The sequence below is a fragment of the Hypanus sabinus genome, chromosome 31, assembly GCF_030144855.1.
Source record: "Hypanus sabinus isolate sHypSab1 chromosome 31, sHypSab1.hap1, whole genome shotgun sequence".
NCBI lineage: Eukaryota > Metazoa > Chordata > Chondrichthyes > Myliobatiformes > Dasyatidae > Hypanus > Hypanus sabinus.
The window spans coordinates 9,883,492-9,892,032 of NC_082736.1; positions in this window are offsets into that span (position 1 = coordinate 9,883,492).

The window sequence follows — 8,541 nt, forward strand, 5'->3', positions numbered from 1 at the left end:
AGTACAGGTTTCATGGATCAATGGGTCAACTTCTAGGGATGGGTAGGCAGAAACTATTCAGTCCCCAGGGTCTTCTAGGGAAGGAATCGTTTTCTCAATCCTGAAACAGCACGGAATAGTTTTGACGTGATAGGATGGAGGTTGAAAGGGTGAGCTGATGGAGGTGGATAAAATTATGTGAGGCATACAAGGTTTAGAGTGACAGGGACTGTTTCCCGTGGTGTGGCTGCCAAAAGCTAAAGGGAATTGTTGTAAGGTGAGGGGGTTGCTTTTAAGGGGAACTGAAGGGTAAATATTTGACACAGAGAATAGCCGGTATCCCAAATGACCTGCCAGAGGAGCTGGTAGAGGCAAATACACACAAAGCCTCTGTTCATGAACACTTCCCTGGAACCTGTCATTACTGTGTTCATCCTGCCCTGGTTTAACTCCCCGATGCTGGGTCCATTGTTGTTTTCCATCTGTATGAACGATCTGGATGAGAATGTGGTAAACTGGATCAGCAAGTTTGCAGATAACACCAAGATTAGTGGCATGGTGGACAGCAAAGATGGCTAGCAAATCTTGATGTGGGATTTGGACCAGCTGGAAAAATGAAGGAGGTTACAATCTAGAACGCACTGCCTGTGGGGGTGGTGCAGGACCATCTGAAAGAGCATTTGGATCATCAGTACAGGGTAGGAGATAGACCAAGTGCTGAGTTAGTGCAGACAGATACTTGATGGTCAGTATAGACATGCAGAAAACACTGACTGTGAAAGCTCAGTGGGAACCTAAAACACAGAACTTCAGGATGGACTTACCAAAAACACTCAGAACACAGGACAATCGATTTTTAAACAACAACACACACAAAATGCTGGTGGAACACAGCAGGCCAGGCAGCATCTATAGGGAGAAGCGCTGTTAATGATTCGGGCTGAGACCCTTCGTCAGGACGAAGCAAAAGGAAAGATAGTAAGAGATTTGAAAGTACTGGGGGTAGGGGGAAATGCAAAATGATAGGAGAAGACCGGAGGGGTGGGATGAAGCTAAGAGCTGGAAAGGTGACACGTCCCATTCCCATTCTGATATGTCTATCCATGGTCTCCTCTATTGTCAAATTGAATCCAAACTCATGTTGGAGGAACAGCACCTTATATACCGGCTGGGTAGCCTCCAAGCTGATGACCACATTGACCTGCATGTGGCATCACAGAGAGACAGGGTTGTCTGTTGTACTTGCCTTGTCAGCCAAAGAACTGCGACTCATTAGAATTAGACAAAACTGATTAAAGGCAGATTGAAAGGGGATCTAAAGGGTACATACTTCACACAGAGAATAGCTGCTCTCCTAAATCAGCTGCCAGAGGAAGTGTGGGGGCAGAAACCCACAAAGTTTCTGTTCATTAAAACTTCTCAGGAGCCTGACATTCACTGTGCACATCCTGCCCTGGTTGAACCGCCCAGAATAGAGTCAGTGATTTATACAGAACTGAAACCGTCCCTGCGGTAAAACTCATCCAGGCCGACCTGAACTCGTCCCATTCGCCTGCATTAGACCCGTGTCCCTCTCAACCTTTCCTATCCACGTAACTGTGCAAATATGGTTTAAATATTGTACCTGAGACAGAGAGCCGGTGCGGTGAGACGCTGACAGACACTCACTGTTCCGAGGGCAGGAAGAGGAGAGGCCATTCCCACAGTGGAGCCAAAACCCAAAGTAGAGACCGACTCCACTTTACCACAACCCCGTGCCCACCATCCCGGACCGTTCCCCAGGGAACGACGTCAATAACGGTGGACCCGCTATGACGTCAGCTCGTCACAGATCGGCAAACCGCAACACGGTATCACGTGACGTTGAGTCAACAGCTCGGGAGGCGGGGCAAAGAGAACTGTCAATCAGTCGAGACGCTGAGAAATTGCGAACATTGTAACAGGTGGGTACGGGGGGGAATTTCCGGGAACGGTGACCCCACCCCACCCACTGAAATTGAGTGTAATTTTTATTTGTAATTTTATATGTAATTGACAGTAATTTTAATTTGACTCTTCGGTCTTATAAATATTTCATAATTGTATTTTCTATATTTTTGTGTGGATAATATTTTTTAAATTGGGCTAAAAATACGTTGTAACCAGATTACTGAACCCTTTATAAAAAGAACTTTCCGAAAAAATATTGTTAAAGCCAAAAATTTTGATCCAAACTAAGTTAACAGAAACATAGAAAACCTACAGCACAAGACAGCCCCTTCAGCCCACAAAGTAATGCCGAACATGTCGCTACCTTAGAAATTACTAGGCTTACCCATAGCCCTCTATTTTTCGCAGCTCCATGAACCTATCGAAAAGTCTCTTCAAAGACTATCGTATCGCCTCCACCACCGTTCCAGCAGCCCATTCCACGCACTGACCACTCTGAGTGAAACACTTATCACTGACATCTCCTCTGTACCTACTCCCCAGCATCTAAAACCTGTGTCCCCTTCTGGCAGCCATTTCATCACTGGGAAAAAGCCTTTGACTATCCACACGATCAATGCCTCTCATCATCTTATACACCTCTATCAGGTCTTCTCTGATCCTCCGTCGCCCCAAGGAGAAAAGGCTGAGTTCACTCAATCTATTCTCATAAGGCATGCTCCGCAATCCAGGCAACATCCTTGTAAATCTCATATGCACCTTTTCCATATCCGTCCTGCAGTGAGACGACCAGAACTCTGTACAGTGCTCCAAGTGAGTCCTATATAGCTGCAACATTACCTCTTGGCTCCTAAATTCAGTTCCACGGTTGATGAAGGCCAATACATCGAACGACTTCTTAACCACAGATTCAAACTGCGCAGCTGCTTTGAGTGTCTTATGGACTCAGAACCCAAAATCCATCTGATCCTCCGCAATGTCAAGAGTCTTACCATTAATACTATATTCTGCCATCATATTTGACCTACCAAAGTGAACCACTTCGCATTTATTTCGGTTGAACTCCATCTGCCACTTCTCAGCCCAGTTTTGCATCCTTTCAATGTCCCGCTGTAACCTCTGACAGCCCTCCACACTGTCCACAACACCTTCAACCTTTGAGTCATCAGCAAAGTCACTAAATCATCCCTCCACTTCCGCATCCAGGTCATTTATAAAAATCACAAAGAGTATGTGTCCCAGAACAGATCCCCGAGGCACAACACTGCTCATCGAACTCCATGCAGAATATAACTGGTCTACAACCACTCTTCTGTGGGCAAGCCAGTTCTAGATCCACAGAGCCTCCTTAGTTTCTCAATAAGCCTTGCATGGGGACCTTATCAAATGCTTTGCTGAAATCCATATACACACATCTGCTGCTCATCCTTCATCGATGTGTTTAGTCACAACCTCAAAAAATACAATCAGCCTCCTAAGGCATGAATTGCCCTTGACAAAGCCATGCTGACTATTCCTTCCCATATTATATCTTTCCAAATGTTCATAAATCCTACCTCTCTGTATCTTCTCCATCAACTTACCAACCACTGAGGTAAGACTCACTGGCCTATAATTTCTTAAGCTATATCTACTCTCATTCTTGAATAAAGGAACAACATCTGCAACACTCCAACCCTCCGGAATCTGCCCCGACCACATTGATGAGGAAAAGATCATCGCCAGAGGCTTAGCCATCTCCTGTCTTGCCTCCCACAGTAGCCTGGGGTACATCTCATTCGGTCCTGATAACTTATCCAACTTGAGGCTTTCCAAAAGCTCCAGCACATCCTCTTTCTTTATATCTACATGCTCAAGCATTTTAGTCTGTTGCAAGTCATCACTACAATCACCAAGATCCTGTTCCATAGTGAATGCTGAAGTAAAATATTCATTACCTCTGTTACTTCCTCTGGTTCCATACACACTTCCCCACTGTCACACTGGATAGATCCTATACTTTCACCTCTTATCCTCTTGCTCTTCACATACTTGTAGAATGCCTTGGGGTTTTCCTTAATCCTGCTCACCAAGGCCTTCTCATGGCCCCTTCTGGCCTTCCTAATTTCCTTCTTAAGCTCCTTCCTGTTAGCCTTATAATCTTCTAGATCTCTAACATTATTTAGCTTTCTGAAACTTTTGTAAGCTTTTCTGTTCTTCTTGACTAGATTTATTACAGCCTTTGTACACCATGGTTCCTGTACCCTACCATAACTTCCCTGTCTAATTGGAAAGTACCTATCCAGAACTCTACACAAATATCCCCTGAACATTTGCCACATTTCTTCTGTAGTCTTCCCTGAGAACATCTCTTTCCAATATAAGCTTCCAATTTCCTGCCTGACAGCCACATATTTCCCTTACTCCAATAAAACGCTTTTTCTAATTTGTCTCTTCCTATCTCTCTCCAACAATATTGTAAAGGAGATAGAATTATGATCATTATCTCCAAAATTCTCTCCCACTGAGAGATCTGACCAGGTTCATTTCACACTTGTTATCACAGTGCATATATTTCACCATATAGTTCAAAGTTCAAAGTAAAGTTTATTCTAACAGTGCATACACGTCACCTCATTCAACCCTGAGAATCATTTTCTGCAGGCCTCCTTTGTAAATCTATAAAACAGTAACTGTTAACTGTAAATATCAGGAACTATAAACTGTAAACAAATAGAGCAAGTGCAGAAAAATAAATAGCAATAGATAATGAGCATGAAATAACAATATAACAGTCCCCAAATCAGTCCTGACCTGCGTGCAGCTATCAGCTTTTCTTCAGGCCCCTGATGTTTGAGGGTTAATAACTGTTCTTGAACCTGGTGGTGCGAATCCTGAGGTACCTGTACCTTCTACATGATGACAGCAGTGAGAAAAGAGCATTGCCTGATTATGAGGATTTTTGATGATGGACATTGCTTTTCTATGGCTATGTTTCATGTAGATGTGCTCTGTGGTTCTGAATGTTTTAGCCGTGATGTACCTGAGCTGAATCCACTACCTTTTGTAGGATTTTCCACTCAAAGGCAATGATGATCCTATACAAGGCAGTAATGCAACCATTCAGCATACTTTCCACCTCAGACTTATAGAAGTTTGCCAAAGTTTTCAATGACACGCTGTATCTCTGAGAGCCCTGAGGAAGTAAAGGTGCAGTCGTGCTTTCTTCACAATAATATTTATATGATGGGTCCAGGACAGATCCTCTGACAGAGACACACTGCAATTTACAGATATTGACTTTCTTCACATCTGATTGTCCAAAGATTACTGGCTCATGGATGTCTGGTTTCCTTCTCCAGAAGTCTGCAATCTGTCCCTTGGTCTTACTGAAACTGAGTGAGAGGTTGTTGTTATTATGCCACTCAGACAAGCTTGATCTCTGGAGTCTTGCTCTGTAAGATCTGTCTGTATGCAGGTAGGATGAATAAAGTCAAATTATCTGACTTAACAAAATGCAGTCTCGGGAGAAAACAATAGACATCCCTTATCATATTGCAGTAGAGGTCTAGTGTGGTGGGACCTTTGGCACAATAGGGTACTACTTTCAGATTCATTTTTCTCAGGTATTTACAGGAAAATAAATACAATGGAATTTATGAAAGCTATAAACAGCAAAGACTGACAGACAACCAATGTGCAAAAGACAGATCATGCAAATAATAAAAAAAAATAAATTTTACTGTGAAATTCAATTGTAGAATACTTGAAAGTGAGTCTGCAGAATATGGAATCAGTTCTGTGAAGATACCTGTGTCATTTCAAGACCATGACTTCTGTAGGTTAATAACTCTCCCTGGTGCTGGTGGTGTGGGACCTAAGGCTCCTGTTTATCCTTCCCGATGCAGCTGTGTGAGGAGAGCTTGAGGTGGATGAAGGATGTTTTTGATGATGGATGCAGTTTACTTGTAGAAGTGCAACTTGTAAATGTACTGAATGATGGGGAGGGCTTTACCTGTGACGAACTGAGATGCATCCACTAGTTAGAAACATAGAAAAGCTACAGCACAATACAGGCCCCTCAGCCCACGATGCCCTGCCAAACCCGTACTTATTTTGGAAATTACCTGACGTTACGCATAGCCCTATATGTTTCTAAGCCCCGGGTACCTATCCAGGAGTCTCTTAAAAGACTCCATTGTATCCACCTCCACACCTTGGCCGGCAGCCCACTCCACACACTCACCACGCTCTGTGTAAAAACTTGCCCCTGACATCTCCACAAAGTTCTTGTAGACCTTTCCTTTCCATTCCTGATCATTGTGTTTCCATATCAGGCCAGGATGAAATCAGTCAGGTTACTCTCCACTGTGCATCTATATATGTCAAAATTTTAGATGTCATGCTGACTATATGCAGGTAGAGTCACTGCCTTCTTTAAAATGGCACTTACTGCTAGTCCCACGACAGACCCTCTGAAATGATAATGGTGAGAAATTTAATGTTACTGACTCTCCATCTCCAGTCCCTGATGATGACTGGCTGATGGATCACCGGTTTCCTCCCCCTGTCGTCGGTGATCAGCCCTTCGGTTTTGCTGATATTGAGTGAGAGGTTGTCGTTGTGGCACCATTCAACCAGATCGTTCATCTCCCTCCTGAGGGCAAATGTGTCACCACCTTTGATTCATCCAACAACTGTGGTGTCATCTGCACACTTAAATATGGCATTGGAATTGTACTTAGCCACACAATCACAGGTATAATGTGAGTGGAGTAGTGGTCAATGCTCACAGCCTTGTGGTACACCAGTGCTGATGGTGATTGTGGAGGAGTTGTTGACTTTGAATGCAACGTCTTCACTGTGGAAGGGAAATAGAAATTACATCTGAGAGAGAAGATTACATTAAATTCAGCAAAATATCAGAATGAAAGTGAGCTACTTTTTCACAGAAATGTGAAAACAGGGCCAACTTGTCCACGCTGATGTTTGTCAGTCTGCAAGGAGTATTGTGAGCAATGCTGGGCCCTTTATCCAAGGAATGATGTGTTTGCATCAGAGAGGGTCCAGAGCAGGTTCACAAGAATGACCGCGGGAATGAAAGGGTTAACATATGAAGAGCATTTGATGCCTCTCAGCCTGTGCTTGCTGGAGTTTAGAAGAGTGAGGAGAGAGTCACATTATAACCACTTGTGTGAACGTGGAGAGGATGCTTTCTGTAGTGTGTTAGTCCAGCACCAGATGGCACGCATTCAGAATAGAAGGATGTGTCCTCAGAATAGAGATGAGAGGCCATTTTTTTTTCAGCCAGAGGTTCATGAATCAGTGGAATCCATTGTCAAGAGTGGAGGAAGCCACACAGTGAGCACTGGATACAATCAATTGACATGTTAATCCATGGCCTCCTCCACTGTTGCGATGAGGCCACACTCAGATTGAAGGAGCAACACGTTATATTCCAACAATCTGATGACATGAACTTCAATTTCTCTAACTTCCGGTGTTGTTGCATGCCTCCTTCACCATTCTTCATTCCCTTTTCCATCTCAGATTATCTTCCTACCTGCCTATCACCTCCCTTTGGTTTTCGTCCCTGTTTTCTTTCTTCCATGGCTTTCTGTCCTCTTCCACTAGATTCTCCCTCTCTAGCCCTGTATCTCTTTCACCAATCAACCTCCCAGCTCTTTACTTCACCACCCCTCTCACAGTTTCACCCATCACATTGTGTTGTTTTCTTCAGTCCTGCTGTAGGCACTCGGCCCGAAACGTTGACTGTACTCTTTTCCATAGAGTCTGCCGGGCCTGCAGAGTCCCTCCAACATTTTGTGTGTGTTGTGCAGATACAGGTGATGATCTGAGCAGGCTTGCAGGTGAAGTTTTGCTTCTCCTGGATGGACTATTTGGGTTTCTGAATGGTGGTGCAGGGGCAAGTGTAGCACATGTTCCGATTACAGGGATGAGCCAGCTGTGAGATCAGTGGGGAGGGATTGATGGATAAGGAAATCACGGATAGAATGATCCCGGCTAAAAGTGGAGAGTGGGACGGGGAAAGGATGTGTTTAGTGCTGGAATCCCTTTGAAGGTGGTGGACATTATGTAAAACGTTGTGCTGGACAGAAGCACACGGGAGGTGGTAAGTAAGGACAAGGGGAACTGTAACCGTGTTATGGCAGTGAGAAAATGGGGTAAGGGTAAATGTCTGAAAAATGGAGGGGATATAAGAGGGTGAGAGCAGCAGCAATGAGAGAGGAAGGGAAACCTCGTTCTTTGGAGAAGGAAGACATTGCTGACATTCCAGCAAGGAAAGCTTCATCCTGGGAACAGGTGTGATGGAGATGTATAAAACGGGCGGCATTTGCACAGAGGACAGGCTGGGAAGAGCTATAGTCAATATAGCCGTGAGAGTCGGTAGGTTTATAGAAAGGTATCACTGGCCAATCTGTCTCCAGAGATGGAGGCAGTGGTATTGAGAAATCAGAGAGAGGTGAATATGAAGTGACTGGAGGGTTATGGATGATAAACAGAAGGACATTTAATATGAATTGGCATCAATTTTAGTGCAATATCATGGGCCGAATGGCCTTTCCTGTGCTGCACTCTTTTGTTTGTTCCATATTCCAAGAAAGGGAACATGAAATGTCATGAGTGAGTTTA